General features: G+C 42.6%; 1 protein-coding gene across 4 annotated transcripts in view; it reads right to left on the bottom strand.

Annotated features, from left to right (window-relative positions):
• LOC125452372 (tyrosine-protein kinase Fyn) overlaps positions 1-16,670 on the bottom strand; it is a 286,773-nt gene that overhangs the window by 217,541 nt on the left and 52,562 nt on the right. The window contains exon 2 of one of the 4 annotated variants that reach the window (XM_059645211.1): positions 3,748-3,989. The exons of the other annotated variants lie outside the window; for them this stretch is intronic. The gene's annotated coding sequence lies outside the window, so the exon portion shown is untranslated. The remainder of the gene's footprint in view (positions 1-3,747; positions 3,990-16,670) is intronic. 4 annotated transcript variants of the gene reach the window in all.

The raw sequence follows: 16,670 nt of genomic DNA, 5'->3' as shown, positions 1-16,670 counted from the left end.
AGATACTTCTTGTACTGCATTATGAGAAAGAGAACTTCAAAGACTCACGAGCCTTAGTGAGAAAGTTATTTTATCCTCCACCTCTGCCTTAAATGAGCAAGCCCCTATCTTTTTAAAAAGGGATGACTTCTGGTTCTAGATGCTCCTATAAATGACCTCTCCACATTCACCCCATCAAGGTCTCTCACAATCTTACTCGTTTCATTCAAGTCACCTCTTACTTTTCCAGACTCCAGCAATACAAGCCAAGCCTATCCGACATTTCCTCAGAAAACAGCCTGCCCATAACATCTACCAGCAATGCAATTCGTCTCTGATTTGTTTCCAAAACACTTACATCCTTCCTTAAATAAGGTGACCAATACTGTGCACACCATTCCAAATGTGCTCTCAGCAGTGCTTGGTATAACTGAAAAATAAGCTCCCTGCTTTTACATTCACTTCCCCTCTCAATAAATATGAACATCCTAACCACACTCCTAATTACTTGATTTATCTGTACACTCATCTTTTGCAATTCACGAACTAAGACACCTCAATTCCTCTGCAGTGCAGAGATCTGCAATGCCCTACCATTTAGATTTTTCGTGTCAAAATGGAGAATTTCACATTTTGTCACATTTTACTCAATTTACTAGATTTGCATCCACTCACTTAACCTGTCAACATTCCTTTGTAGCCTCATGGTCTTCTGCACTCACTTTCTCACCTATCTTTGCGTCATCAGCCAATTTTACAATCATGCCTTCATCCAAGTCATTTATGCAAATTTTAAACAGTTGAGGTCTAACCACCAATCCCTGTGGCACCACTTGTTACATCTTGATCGCCAGAAAAAAACTGATTTATAACTTCTCTCCGCTTCCTGTTGGCCAGACAATCTTCAAACAATGCCAATACTTTATTCCCGATACCATGAGCTTTTAGTTAACTGCAATAATCTTTGATGTGGCACTCTATCAAATACCTTCAGGAAATCTAAGTCCCACTGCCTCAGAACTCCAAAACAAACCAGAAGCTTTTTTTTTTAACCCCCTGAAATGCAGAAACCATTTATTCCTAGCAGCTCAGAAGTTGTATCAGATTTCTTATAACATGAAAAGCAAGCAGACATCTGAAGTGACTACAAAATACTGCAGAACTCAGTGGATTAATGTGCCTTCCATTGAAGTTGGAATCATCATTGATTCTGGTTTATGGCGTTCAGCTTATCATGTGCTAATTTACACAAAGATATTCAATGGTTTTGTTTCAAAATAGCAAAGGACTTGTACTAATCTGATGATTAATTCCCGTGAAGAAAGTCATTCACGGGATCCCAAAGCAAGACTGAGGCCAATGCATCAAAATACAACTGTAAGTCAATCCATCAGTAATGATAGATGACCAATATCCATGCTCCAAACACCAAATCAGAAGCTATTCAATCTACTCCTACAATTAAAGCCTTCTCCTCTCAATTCAACAATGTAGAGGGTACAGGAATTGTTTCGAAGCACCAATTTCTAGCAGTACAAATGCAAGTATGAATTTTATTCAAGAAGCAAGACTTTGAATGCACATAAGCGTCAACTGTACAAATGCCATCGTTCGTAATTTGGTATGCAACATCCAGGAAACAAGAAATATAATTTTCCATGAAAAGGAGTTTTACACTAACTTGCAGAGGGGACAAACAACTTCACTTTACTCATTAAAGTTGAAGTGAGTTAAGAACAGGAACAATTAGCTTTAAAGAGAGAATTCCATGGGTAATTGCCTTTTCCTTGGGGGGGGCGGATTTCAAGTCTCACGGGCATATTTCTAAGGTGAGAGGAGGGGGATTTAAAAAAGACATGAGGAGCAATTTTTTTTTTACACAGGGAGTGGTTCGCGTGTGGAACGAGCTTCCTGAGGAAGTGGCGGATGTGGGTACAACTACAATGTTTAAAAGGCTTTGGATAAGTATATGAACAGGTTTGGAGGGATAAGGGCCAACAGCAGGCATGGTGGGACTAGTTTAGTTTGGGATTATGTTCAGCATGGGCTAGTTGGACTAAAGGATCTGTATCCGTGCTATACAACTCTATGACTCAAATTTTAAACTAGGCAGCATTTATTTCCCATCCCTAATTGCCCAGACAGCAGTCGCGAGTCAACCATTTTTCTGTGGGTCTGGAGTCACATGTAGGCCAGACCAGGTAAGGATGGCAGTTTCCTTTCCAAAAGGACATGAGTGAATTAGTTTTTCCAACAATCAGTTCATGGTCATCATTAGATTATTAATTCCAGGCATTTTTTTTAACTTCAAATTCCACCATCTACCATGACAGGATTCAAACCCAGGTCCCCAGAACGTCATCTGGGTCTCTAGATTAACAGCCCAGTGATAATACCACTTGGCCACCGCCTCCCACATCTACGGGACAGGTGTGTCATCTGTGATGATACTGGACAAGTCAGATCACAGAATGAAACTTGACCTGATAGATCATCAAGTTGATTTTTGCAGTTGGTTAATTTGGTGGTTAGTCACTGAAACATTTTCACCTGAGTCTATAAATGCCCTTTAAAAAGAGCACAAGTTTTTTTCTTTTTTAACCACAACAGAAAAGATGGATATAGTGTATGGAAGTTTGGAAAGGTCTCGAAACAAACAGTAAACCAAAGGGGCAGGATTTTGCACTCCCTGGAGCTGAAGGCAATGGTGAGGGAGATAGGAAAAAAATGAAATTTTAAAAAAGTTCCATAATCTTGTCATGACAAAATTTTCCCAAGTTTTCTGTCTACCTTACTGCCCTGTACTTCCATCTCACTATAAGCCTATCATGCCTCGTGTATCACCACTTGCAAATTCTCCTCTCCTTCCCTAGGAGCTAAATGAATCCAATTCCCAACAAGAAAGTCAGAGCATATTACAGCTGACCACTTGCTTGCTCCACTTTCCTGCCTTTCCCTCCCTCAATCTTCTATTCCTTTACTGGTTAAAAAGCTGTTCGTCTCAGGTGATGAGACACCAGTGAGTGAGAAGGAAGTGCAGAGGGTGGGAAGGGTTGGCAGGGTGGGAGGATGAGGTGTGTGAGAGCTGTTGAGCTGACTTGATACATGCAATGGTAACTTGTATAGACTTGATGTGAGGTGCGTGCAGGGTCAGAGTTAGAGTGAGCACGGACTCAGAGTGTGAGACGGAGAGAAGATGGTGGCACTTAGCATTGCAAACACAGAATATCATTCGCCTTCTTTGTGCACTGCTGGGCATTCTGTTTCACCGTGATTACATCACCAACTCGGGCTATGATCTGGGTTCAGGCTAGCTGAGCCTGGTGGCATGGCCTCCTTTGCCAGTCATCAGGATAAAGCTGAAGGCTGGTTCTTCTGAGCTAACTTCCGTGCCCTATCCTGTGTGATAACAGCTCAGCACTGCAATATGCAAACTTACAGTGCCTGAGGTGTGCACAGCTTGGGTTTCAAACGTGGGACCAGAGGTACGAGCACTAGAAGGGCCTAGTGGCAGCCATCTCTCCTGTTGTAAGATTCCAGAAGAAGGATGCCGTGTAATGAATGAGGTGAACAGCAGATGAATGTACAAGAGGATTCACTCCAAACCATGGCAGACCAAGTGCCATAAAAGTTCACTTGTAAAAACACCAAATCAAAAATCGGACAACTTGGTCCAAAGTTTCAACCTGTTTGCCAGCAAGGTCCTTCCCAATTGCACAAATCCTGGAGAAACACTGCTCCAATCCCAACCCTACTTTCTTACTTTACCTGGCCATCCAGTTTTTCCTTCTGGGACTGCCAAGAGAATTTGATGACTTCTTTCCAGTCCTCCTGGCCAAAATCACTTTTAAGTTCTGACCACTTGCAAACTCATATCCAAACTCTCTCAGCTTGGAGAGTTTACAAACTAAAGCCCTTCTGGTGAGAGTGACAGTTCACTCGAATGGAAAAGTAGATCGTTTTGCCAAGAGGAATCTTCTCTCTTGAACTGATTTCCTGATTCTTCTGAGCTGAAGTCAAAACAAAAATTAACAGCCCTTAGTCTGTTTTCCCAGTCTATCATAAACTGAGCAGGATAAACATTTCATTAATTAACATCACAGTTATCCTGACAGGCACTTAACTCAATCCCATGCTTTCTTGCCAATGATGCATTTCATTCACTGTTCCAAATTACCTTCTGACCTTTTTTTTCAAAAGCAATTATCTTTAGAAAATGAAAAGGTCTGTCTGCCTCTATTTTTAAACAAAAATCAATATTCCGAAGATGATCTAAATATTTTGTACTTCTTATCACAAAGCGACAAAGGTAAAGCAACACTTTCTGCAATTCTCCAAGAGTTAATGACATGCTATGCATTAATGCAGTGATGCTAAAAAAATAGGCCATGAAATTGCTCACAGTAATCTGGGGAAGCTGTATATCGGGTTGGAGGAATATAAAATGTTGGGGGCTTGGCGTAGATGGGGAAATGTGGACAATGGGACAAATGGCCTTCTTTACATTATATGGTTCTCTATCCAACCAAAATGGTGCACAATTCCTTTATTTGCACCAAACTTTAACCAAATTAACAGCATGTCTCTGGAACAAATGACAAGAAAGAAGACAGCTGCATTTCCAGAGCGCTTTTCCCAGCCTCAGGATGCCCCACAGTGCTCATCAGACAGCTACCGGAACATTTTATATATCACCTTTGACACAGCAAAGCCTTGCTAACTACTGCACAAGCGCACTGCTGGAAGAGAACAAAAACAGAGATTGCTGGAGAAGCTCAGCAGGTCTGGCAGCAACTGTGAACTAAAAATCAGAGTTAACAGTTCGGGTCTAATGTACCCTTCCTCAGAACTGGACCCAAAACGTTAACTCCGTTTTTTTCTTCACAGATGCTGACAGGCCCACTGAGCTTTTCCAGCAACTTCTGTTTATGCTCCTGAATTACAGCATCCGCAGTTCTTTCGGTTCTCATTATTGGAAGAGATTTGACATGGAGCTATGATTCCCCTTCTTGGGGGCCCTCGAACCAGGGGACCAAATTACGTCCCATGTTTTTGCTCTTCCTTCAAATTACAAGTTACCAGTCTCCGAGAGTCATGTGATCCTAACACAGCAGGATCCCATGGAAATGGTCAGCACAGAAGGGGAAAGCAGAGAGCAGCACTGTCTGCACAGACACATGCTCCTGCTGGTCTTATCTGTGGTTTTCATGTTGAATTGTAGCTGAAGGTGAATCATTAAACAAGAAGAAAATTACTTGCTCCCGAAAGCACTTAAAATTAATGAAAAGCAATTCGCGAGCAATTACAATTCTTGTTCAAGCATCACAAATCTTAAGAGGTGAACTGAGGGTTTGGGGAAAATTAATATTGCAAACACTGTTCAAAACAATGTGGCAGGCACAAATGATTAAATAGTAAAGAACCGAGCACCTGAGCAATAAGAAGAGACTGCTTTCATTTGGAAAGCATTTTCTTCTTCCTATGAATTACTGACAAGGGCTGGGCCAGGACTGTCATTTTCTGAGGTGACGACAGAAAGAATCAGTGAGGCTAATGCCTTTTATGTGGTATTGGTGGACTTCTAGGAGGTATTTGATATAACGTCACACAACAGTCTTGTGAGGAAAGTCATAGTCAATTAAATAAAAGGGGCAGTAGCCATACAGGCTCAACATTGGCTGAGTGGTAAGAGACAGCAAGTATTGGACAAAGGATATTTTTCGGGCTGGTGGAAAGTATGTCGTATGTTTGTAGCACTTCCTCACATATATTCGTGAGCTAAATCTTGTGTGCACGGGATAGTTTCAAACTTCACAGCAAAACTTCAAAGAATTGTAAACCATGAGGAGGATAATGTGGAACTTCAAAAGGACATTGACAAGATGGTAGAGCGGGTGGCTAGGTGGCAGATGAGGTTCAGTGTGGAGAAGGGTGCAGCATTACCCTTTGCTGGGAAGAATACTGACAGACAATGTAAAATAGGGGACACAATTCGAAAGGGGGGTGCAGGAACAGAGGGGCCCCATGAAAGAAACCATGAGTGGGCTGGATGGAGTAGATAGGGAGGAATTGTTCCAACTTGCAAAAGGAACCAGAATGAGGGGGCATAGATTTAAGAATGATTTCCAAAGGCAAATGTGACTGACGTAATCAAAAGAGCATTGAATGACAATCTGAACAGAAATGGTAGAGGCAGTGAAATGGAGAAAAAGTAGGAAATTGGCATGACGTAGTGATGCTCAATTGAACAGTTGGTGCAGGTTTGAGGGGCTGAACAGCCTCCTTAGAAACCCCTTTCTTACCCCTCTCTTCTACCCACTGTTTTCTGAAGCACTAAAAGTAGTCATCTCAAGATATACATTTCTTTCCTACAACAACCTCGTTTAAATGCATGTAAAACCACTTCCAGACAGTCCTGAACCTCTCTCAGAACTCGGAGGCTGAGGGGTGATGTTATAGAGGTTTATAAAGTCATGAGGGGCATGGATAGGTGAATAGCCAAAGTCTATTCCCCAGGGCAGGGAAGTCCAAAACCAGTTGGCACAGGTTTCAGGTGCCTGGAGAAAAAATTGAAAGGGACCAAGGGGTAACTTATTTATGCAGAGGGTGGTGCATGTATGGAAGTGGAGGAGGCTGGTACAATTGCAACATTTAACAGGCATCTGGATGGGTACATGAATAGGAAGGGTTTAAGGGGACATGGGCCACATGCTGGCAAATGGGACTAGATTTATACAGAATACCTTGTCAGCATAGACAGGTTGGAACAAAGGGTCTATTTCCATCCTGTACAACTCTATGACTCTATAATGCAAAAATGAAACATAAACTACTTTTTAGGAGTCAGTGTTGAGAGCTCCCAGGCTATCTCCTTCTGGACTATTAGGATTGACGGATCCATCTGCAGATGAAGTATAATTTGGGCAAAAGCAAGGACATTCACTTTGGTAGGAGGAATGTAGATGTAGAGGGGTAAGAAATTAGAAAGAGTTGATTTCCAAAAGGGAATGTGTCCTTATTTATAAGTCGCTGAAAGCTAGCATATTGGTTCAACAAATTATTTGGAATACTGTTAGCCTTTATCACAAGAGGATGAGAGTACAGTAGCAAAGAAGTCTTGTTTCACTTTTATCGAACGCAAGTGAAGCTGTGCCTGGAGTACTGTGTGCAGCTCTGGTCTTCCTGCCCAAGGAAAGTTACACCGACCGTACACACAGTGCTGCGGAGGTTCGCCAAGCTAATTCCTGGGATGGCGGGAGTATGCTATCGGGAGACAGTGAAGATACCGGCCCTCTATTCGCCGCAAATAGGAAGAATGAGAGGCGATCTCGTAGCAGCGTACAAAATGGACAGGGTACATGCAGAAAAAGGGGTTTCCCCTGCGAGAGGTCTAGAACCAGGGAAAACAGTTTCAGACTAAAAGACAAATTAGGATGGAGATGTTGAGGAATTTATTCACTCAAAAGGAAGACAAATAATTGGAATCTCCACCTCACACGGCTGTGCAAGCTTAATGTTAAGGAGGGATAGATGTATATCGAGTTGCAAATGACATTGAGGGATATGAATGGTTATAACCTAGAATGACAGAGCAGTGTCCCCAACTTTTGTGGGCCTGTGCAGTGGGATAGAACATGCTCAGGGATGGTGATTATACTAAAAAAGATGTCACTTGGCATGTAATCAGGCTAATGTGCTTGGAACATGAGTTCAAATCCAACTGATGGAATTTAAATTCCATCAATAAATCTAGAACATAAAGCTAGTCTCAGTAATGGTGATCATGATAACCCTTAAGCAATTGTTGTAAAAATCCATCTTGTTGATTAATGTCCTTTAGGGAAGGGAAACTGCCATCCTTACCTGGTCTGGCCTAGACCGGATGCCAGGCCCACCGTAATGTGGCTAACTCTCGAATGTTCTCCAAAATGGCCTAGCAAGCCACCCAGTTCAAGATTTCACAGAATGTCGGAATTATGATGGAACGGATGGAGGCCATTCAGCTCTGCACCAGCTCTATTGTCTAATGCAACCTCCTGCCTTTTTCCCACATCCCTGCACACCATTACTATCCAAATAACCAACCAGTGCCCTCTTGAATGCTTCAACCAAACTTGCCGACACATCTCCTTTGCTTTGCTTGCATGTCACTTGAAATTGAAGCTCGTTTGTTTTCGATCTGGAACAACAACTCAGTCTGCTGTAGCAAGACTTTCTTCTTCTTAAACTGCAATCCCCTTACAGTAAAGGTCAACTTGCCACTTACCTTCCTAATTCTTGCTGTCCCTCCATGCTAACTGGAGCACCTTGCGCATGTGCACTAAAATCTCTCACCACATTAACATTTACAGCTTACACACCTTTTAAAATGTATTCTGATTTTTTATTCTTATGACCAACATGAATTGTCACAATTCCTCACATTAGAAATTCCTCTACCATTAGCCAATTTAAGTTCTGATTAATCAGAAAGCTTTACAGTCTATAGACCTGGAGCACATCGTGCTGGGAAATTCAAAGAAATGGCTTACTCTAATTTTGCACTAATATTTCAAAAGAAGACCATTTGAATTTTAAAGCAACTATTTTCTCACCTTTTTTCACAGAAATTCTAATTATGACCCTGAAAGTAAACATCATTCTTCATCCTAACGTGGATTTATATTTTTAAATATGCAGCAAGTTGTATTTTGAAATGACGGTGACTAAGTAGGGACAGGGAATGAAGGGCTGGCTGTAACACTCTGATTGCTAAATAACTCAAGATCGGGAAATCCAACATAGTCTGAAGATCAAATCCAACTCAGTGTCGGTCTAAGAGGCCGAGCTAATCTCTGGGTATGTTTGCCGGGCAGCTGTTGGGTGAATGGTGAGATATTTGGGCTGCTCAAGTCGGATATTAGAAACACCAGAAGGAAGGTACATGGGTCTCAATGGCTGACATGAAGTGTGATGGCAGAAGCAGAAAGACCAGCACAGCTTTCATCTCCTAAACCACTGCTAGTGCTTTCTCAGACTGATTGCCATTTGTCGCTCTCCACAGGAATACAAGGAATCTTCCGGAACAGCACAAGGCTGTAAAACTGAAGGAGAAGGTTTCTCTGAGGAGGGGTCACCGGACCCGAAACATTAACTCTGTTTTCTCCTTCACAGATGCTGCCAGACCTGCTGAGCTTTTCCAGCAACTTTGTTTTTGTTGCTGTTGTAGGTTTTTCTGCATTGCATTCTCAAGGCTTAAGATAATAGTGCAATGTGTCGTACCTGCAGAGATGTGAAGGACAGAGGTGGAGAACAGAGGGACTTATCCGCTGAAGGGAAGGATATGATCATTTTTGACAGCTTGTTTAATGGCCATTTGCTTGCCCCTCTAAACAGTAATATTAAAAAAAAGGAATATGACACAAACAGAAATTGCTGGAAAAGCTCAGCAGGCTGGGCAGCATCTGTGGACAGAAATCAGAGTTAATGCTTCGAGTCCTGTGACCCTTCCTCAGCACAGAGCTTTTCTTTTAGTTTCTGATTTCCAGCATCCGCAGGTCTTTCGGTTTTTGTTAAGGAGAATGACAACCTTGAAGAACGCTCGAGGCAATTTTAGAAAAAAAATTCTTTTGTAGGATATTGTCCATAGTCCTCCTTAAGATGTTTATTTGAAAACGTTAATGAATGCATTTGGTCCAGATAATGAGGATAAATGAAGCGTGTGAACTGTCTGAGGGAGGGGTGGGCAACTTGTTGTCAGGGTAAGTTAACCGACTCAGGATCGTAAATGGAAGTGGAGAGCAGAAAAGCAATGCTGTTATGGTGAACCTTCACAAAACACTGGCTCACTATGAAATGCAGTAACTACGGATACCCACAATGCACTGTAAACCAATGGCATTAAAGAGACGGTCGAAAAGCTATCAGAATGGAGAAGCTGGGGCTGTTCTCAGAGAATTTTGAGAAGGCTTGATCCATTCAAAAATGGTTTTATTCAAAACCATGAACAGGTGAGAGAAATGGTTCCCATTGGCTTGCATGGAATGCCTGGAAGGGTAGTTGAGCCAGAAAAACATACAACCATTTTAAAAGACACTCTGCTGAGCACTTAAAATGCTATAAGATTCAAAGCTATGGGCCTAGTGATGCAAAGTGGGACTACTGTAGGTAGCAGTGTATATTTCAGCGGCATTGGCTTGATGGGCCGAAGGGTCTCTTCAGTACTGTATGACTCTGGGTGTTGCTCACTACAGGACAGCAATTAAAGGTGTTTGGCAAAAGGAACCAAAGATGATCTGAAAATATATGTTTCTAACAGGAAGCAGTTAGGATCGGCAATGCATAGCCCGAGAGTGCAGTGAAAACAAATTCATTTGTCGCGTTGGAGAAAAGCTGAACTAGGTGGGATGGTCTAAGCTGCTCACATAGAGTGGGAGCATAGGCATGATGGGCCGAATGTGCTGTAGCTATGCTAAGGTTTGCTGGGCCAGTGAGTGGACAACCACACTTCTGTAAATGTGACCACACTGACCAGAACTTAACTTTGGAGCAAACCCGGTAGGTTTTGAGAATAATCCAGGATTCTCATGGTCCTGATACTATCTATATTTACTCAATTAGCCGACTTAAATTCCACAGGCCCATAGTGGGATTTGAACTTGCGTCCCTATATCATGAGCCAAGTGCAGTAACAGTAACACCACTCGTGTACCGACAATTTTCCCACAGAAATCTGCTCTGCAGAGATGGTAGAGGGAAAGAAAATGATTTTTACAAAGTGAACCTCTTCACCTGGAAAGCCATGAAAAATAATGGGTTTCTTTTATTTTAAAATCCCTGAGCAGATTCACACATCAGTTCCTTCTATGATATAAAACGGCATAGGTCAAGGACAAAGCCAACAGTTATAGAAGCAGACCCAGGAAAAATGTTGCTTCCAACAGATGTCATTTCTGAAGCCCAAACCACAACGTAAAAGAAAAATGCAGCAAATCCCAGGCACATTTTAAGAGTCAGCGCTGGCCATTAGTTCCACTGTTTCCACCTTTATGCCCTTCGCATCGGTTTTCAAATCAGAAACAAAAAGTGGAAAGAAAATACCTTTGGCATGTCTGCTATTTCAGCTCTGTCAAGCTCTATGAAACAGGATAGATAAAACATAGGGAGAGCTTGTGAGTCTGCTGACTGGCCCCCTCCTCCAGGCCCTCCAACCCACTCAGCCATTTCAGAAACAGAAGGTGATGGTGTAGGAGGAGGTTATTTCACCCTTCGGTGCACTGTTTGTTAAATGCGCATCATGACCTAGTGCCGATCTCCTACTTTATTCCAACACCCCTGACAAACTGTTTCTATCTAAGTAACCAACCAAATCCCCCGGAATGCCTTAATGGGAACCTGCCTCCATCACACTTTCACGCAGTGCATTCCATGCTCCGAATGTAAGAAGATTTTCCTCACCTCACATTTGCTTTGTTTGCCAGCCACTGTAAATCTATACCCTCCCTGATCTGATAAAGGTCAGCCAAGAGCAATCCAATTGACCCTATACCAGCATATTTCAGAATCTAGGGATTCAGGTACATAGTTCTTCGAAGTCTGTGTCACATATAGACAGGGTGGTTAAAATGATGTTTGGCACACTTGCCTTCATTGCTCAGTCCTTTGAGTTGGGGAGCTGGGATGTCATACCCAGGTTGTACAGAACATAGGTGAGGCCTTTTTTTGGAGTTGTGTGTCTAGTTCTGGTTTCCCTACTACAGGAAGGTTATTATTAAGCTAGAGAGGGTTCAGAAGAGATTTACCAGGATGTTGCTGGGTTCGGAAGATTTGAGTTATAGAGAAAGGCTGCACTGTAGCGCAGCAGATTAAAAAGGTGACCTTATAGAGGTTTATAAAATCATGAGGGGTTTAGATAGGGTTAATGGTAGGTGTCTTTTCTATAGAAGATTTCAAGATTAGTGGACACATTTTAAAGTTGAGATGAGAGAGATTTAAAGAAGACATGAGGGACAATTTTTTTCTAGCTGAGGGTGTGTGTGGGATGAACTTACTGAGGAAGAGATGGATGTGGGCACTGTTAAAAGACACTTAGACAATTACATGAATAGGAAAGGTTTGCAGGGGCATGGGCCAGGTTAGGGATTCTGCTCGGTGTGGACTGTTTGGGCCAAAGAGTCTGTTTCCATGCTGTACGACTATATGACTCTATAATACAGTGAAGATAGCAGGTCTGTAGCAAGTGTCGAGATCTGAGAGCAGAAACAATTTACAGGAATGAGAAACTTCAGCAAAGAGGAGCAAGTGAAGAAGTTGAGACTGTCCTCTCTGGAGAGAAGGCGGCACAGAGAAGAACTGATCAAGATTTACAAAACTGTGAGCAGGTTGAACACAGCAGGTAGACAGAAATGGTTCCCCATTCATAAACGCAAGAACAAATGATCCAAGGGGCGTCTTTTCTCCATTAAGTGTAAATGTTATGGCTACCAGTTCCCTCTAATGGCTATCTACGCTTTTACTAACAGTGACAGGTAGAAACTCTGATAGTGAATCTTGTCCTGGGGAAATTGCACAGCACATTCTGATCTTTTCTTCCTTTTCACTGGCTGGGCCAGCATTTCTTGTTCGTCGCTAGTTGCCTCTTGAGAAGGTGGTGGTGAGCTGCCTTCTTGAACCGCTGCAGGCCCCCTACTGTGGGTTGACCCATAATGCTTTTTGGGAGGGAATTCCAGGATTGTATTGCAGTGATAGTGAAGGAATGGTGATATATTTCCAAGACAGGATGGTGAGTCACTTGGAGGGAAACTTTAAGTAGCTTGTGCTCCCATATGTCTGCTACCCTTATCCTTCTAGCTGGAAGTGATTGTGGGTTTGGAAGGTCCTGTCTGACGATCTTTGGCAAGTTTCTGCAGCACATCTTGTAGATAGTACACGTTGTTCTTACTGAGCATCGGTGGTGGAGGCAGTGGATGCTTGTGGATATAGTGCCAATAAGCCGGCTGCTTTGTCCTGGATGGTGTTCAGCTTCTTGAGTGTTATTGGGGCTGCACTCATCCAGGCAAGTGGGGAGTATTCCATCACACTCCTGACTTGTGCCTTGTAGATGGAGGACAGGCTTTGAGGAGTCAGGAGGTGAGTTACTTGCTGCAGTATTCCTAGCTTCTGGCCTGCTCTTGTAACCATTGCGTTCATGTGGTAAGTCCAGTTGAATTTCAGGTGAATGGTAACCCCCAGGATGTTGACAGTGGGAGACTCAGTGATGGTAACACTGTTAAATACCAAGGGATGGTAGTTAGATTGTCTCTTATTGGTGATGGTCATAGCTGGCATTTCTGTGGCATAAATGTCACTTTGCCACATGTCATCCTGAGCCTGGATATTGTCCAGATCTTGTCGCATGTGAACACGGACTGCTTCAGTATCTGAGGAGTCACAAATGGTACTCAGCATCGTGCAATCTTCAGCGAACATCCCCACTTCTGACCTTATGACAGCGGGAAGGTCACTGTTGAAGCAGCTGAAGATGATTGGGCCAAGAACACTAACCTGAGAAACTCCTGTAGAGATGCCCTGGAGCTGAGCTGACTGACCTCAACAACCACGGCCATTTTCCTATGTGCCTGGTATGACTCTAACCGGCTGAGAGTTCTCCCCGTGATATCCATTGATTCCAATTTTGCTCCATTGCTCCATTGTTGAACATAATGGAGGCTCAGGAAGATTAATATTTGCTTTCAGGCAACTGAGGGAGATGGGGAACAGGACAAAAATGGGTTGGTAGATTTGCCATGATCTTTATCAAAAGGTGGAGCAGGCTCAACTGACCACATGGTCTTCTATCTAATGTGAGGGCTCAGGTTCTCTGTTAAACCTACATTTGACCAAGCCATTGACAACTTGCCCTCATATCTCCTGATACCGTTTATCTTGTTTGTTAAGTCTTCCTGGACTTTTCACCACTTTAAAGGTGCTTTGTGAATACAAGTTGTTGTTATCACACAGTGAGAAGCAATGTAAAGTGACAGATATTCCAGACAGGTACACCTTGTGGGTCTTCAGTCTGTACTGATCCCACTTATAAATAGACACAATTTTGAGATATGGTAAGTGGGGATGTTGAAGTGGAACAGAGAGAAAGGTGGGATATAGCAGGGGAATGAATAGGATAAAGAAAAACAAAAGTTTGCTTTAAAAAGACCATCCATATTTATACTCTGTCCAGAAAATGCAATGACAAATTGTTTCGCCCAATGTCTCAGTTGGCTATTATAGAGAAAATTACAAATTGTGCAGGTAATTTATTCAGCTAGATAACCTTCCAATGCATAGCAGCAGGTGAGTGTGCAAACCCTGTAGTTTTGAAAGCTGACAAATGCTGCACACTCTACCAACAGGCCTTCTCAGAAAGATACCAGTTAAACATGCTCTGTAGTGATGCACATGGATCAGTGCGTTTTTCACATATTTATGGAGGAGAGGAATATTCTGAACTGAGTACAGGATTACATTAATTGAAGGAAATTACCAGGCTGTAACACACCTCAGGGTAATAATGCTTGCTGAGTCCATCAACGTCAATGTCAAAACACATTGGACACAATGTTCTATATATATCCACACACCACTGTTCTCAGAAATGCCTTATTGTGATAGTTGACGGTGATCAAATTAAGGGATGTAAAATGGAATGCTGTTTATGCTATCTTGCCTTATAAGCACTGTGTATATTTTGTAGATTATGCACAATTATACATAAAACAACATTGGCCAGAGAAGCTATACAGGTTGTGAAAATGTAAACTTCAGAATTTTAATAAATGTCACTCTGCAAATTCAAAAGAGAAAATTGTACCGGAATCCAACACCATAACAACTCAGAACAACACTGCGGAAGGACCGAACCCTGGAACTTCCAGAAACAGATCACTGTTGGTTGAAATCCTAACCAGATTTCACCATTAATCGGGAAATAGCCAAGTTGCATCACAGGCTTATGCTTGCTTACTTGAGGAGCTTATTACTATTTCAGTATCTGTCTGTAAGATTTCTTAATAATTAGCTGAATTAAAATGTAACTTGCTTACCCACAACAAGGCCGAATATCTGAAGTTACAGATGAAACAGGGAATAAATCAGACAGTGACTGACTGAAATCCCTGTCTTTTCTTTCTCCCTTATCTCTTCACGGGATGTGGGCATCATCGACAAGGCTGGCATTTACTGTCCATCCCTAACTGCCCTTAAATAGAATACCTAACTAGTCCATTTCAGAGGGCAGTTAGGGATCAACCACAATGCTGTGGCTCTGGAGTTACAAGTAGCACGAACCAGATAAGGATGACAAAGTTCTTTCCCTTAAAGGGCCTAACTGAACTAACTGGGTTTTTAGGGCAATCAACAATAGTTTCATGGTCACCATTACTGAAGCTAGCTTTTAATATCAGAATTATTGGCTGGATTTAAATTCCAACAGCTGGTAAGTGAATCCATATCGCCACAGCATTAGACTGGATGCTGGGTAGCTAATCCATTCTGCAGCATCACCCCCATTTTAGGGTTCTAACTGGAAACAAGAACAAACTGTGAGATTTGTGAGTGATAATTATACCAATTGAGGAAGGGTAATATACAGTGTGGAAGCAGACCATTTGGCCCATTGAATCCACACCGACCCTCCAAACAGCACCCCACCCAGACCGACCCCTGTATTTGCCACGGTTAATCCACACAGCCTACACATTTAGCATGGTCCATCCCACCTGACCTGCACTTCTCCAGAACTGGGGGAGGAAACCCACACTGACACAGAGAGCATGTGCAAACGCCACACAGACAGCTATTGGAGGCTGGAATCAAACCCAGGTCCCTAGTGCTGTGAGACAGCAGTGCTAACAAGCTGAGCCACCGTACGACCCAGCTTAAAGCATGAAAAAGAATCTGCTAGGATGGGCACTCTATAAGTCTTTTACAACCGTTAAACCCTGACTCCAACCCACAACAAGACAAACAAGTATAATTTCATCAATAATTTCTGGGAGCAGGTTAGTCTTCCTTCAGGAACAGTGACAGAATTACTCCTTTACCAAGAATTCAGTCAATCGGTGTTTGGGGACAGGTAAGTTTTCAGAACCTTTTCTTCATTCACTCATGGGATGAAAGCATCGCTGGCTATGTCAGTGTTTATTGTCCAATCCCAGTTTCCCAGAAAACAGTTAAGAGTCAACCACATTGCTGTGAGTTTGAAGCCACATGTAGGCCAGACCAGGTAAGGATGTCGGATTTCTTTCCCTAAAAAGGCATTAGTGAACCAGGTGGGATTTTCCAGAAATTTTTTGGTTTTTTTGACTGAATTCAAATGCCACCATCTGCCATGGTGGGATTTGAAACTCGGTTCCAAGAGCATGAGCTAAGTTTCTGGTTTATTAGTTTAGCAATAATACCCAGGCTATTGCCTCCCCTCAGGAGATTTATAATAACTGGGCAGGAAGTCCAGCAGTTTGAAGATGGAGGGATGCAGAATGATAATGGCACACCTCAGTGTACAAGGTGACGAGAGGCATAGATAGAGTCGATATCCAGAGACTTTTTCCCAGGATGGCAATGACAATTTGAGGGGACATAATCTTAAGATGATTGGAGGAAGGTTTAGGGGAGATATCAGAGGTAGGTTCTTCACACAGAGAGTGGTGGGCGTGTGGAATGCGCTGCTGGCAGTG

This window comes from Stegostoma tigrinum, chromosome 4 (genome assembly GCF_030684315.1).
Source record: "Stegostoma tigrinum isolate sSteTig4 chromosome 4, sSteTig4.hap1, whole genome shotgun sequence".
In the NCBI taxonomy this organism is placed as follows: Eukaryota; Metazoa; Chordata; class Chondrichthyes; order Orectolobiformes; family Stegostomatidae; genus Stegostoma; species Stegostoma tigrinum.
This window is presented reverse-complemented; position numbering and strand designations above follow the sequence as displayed.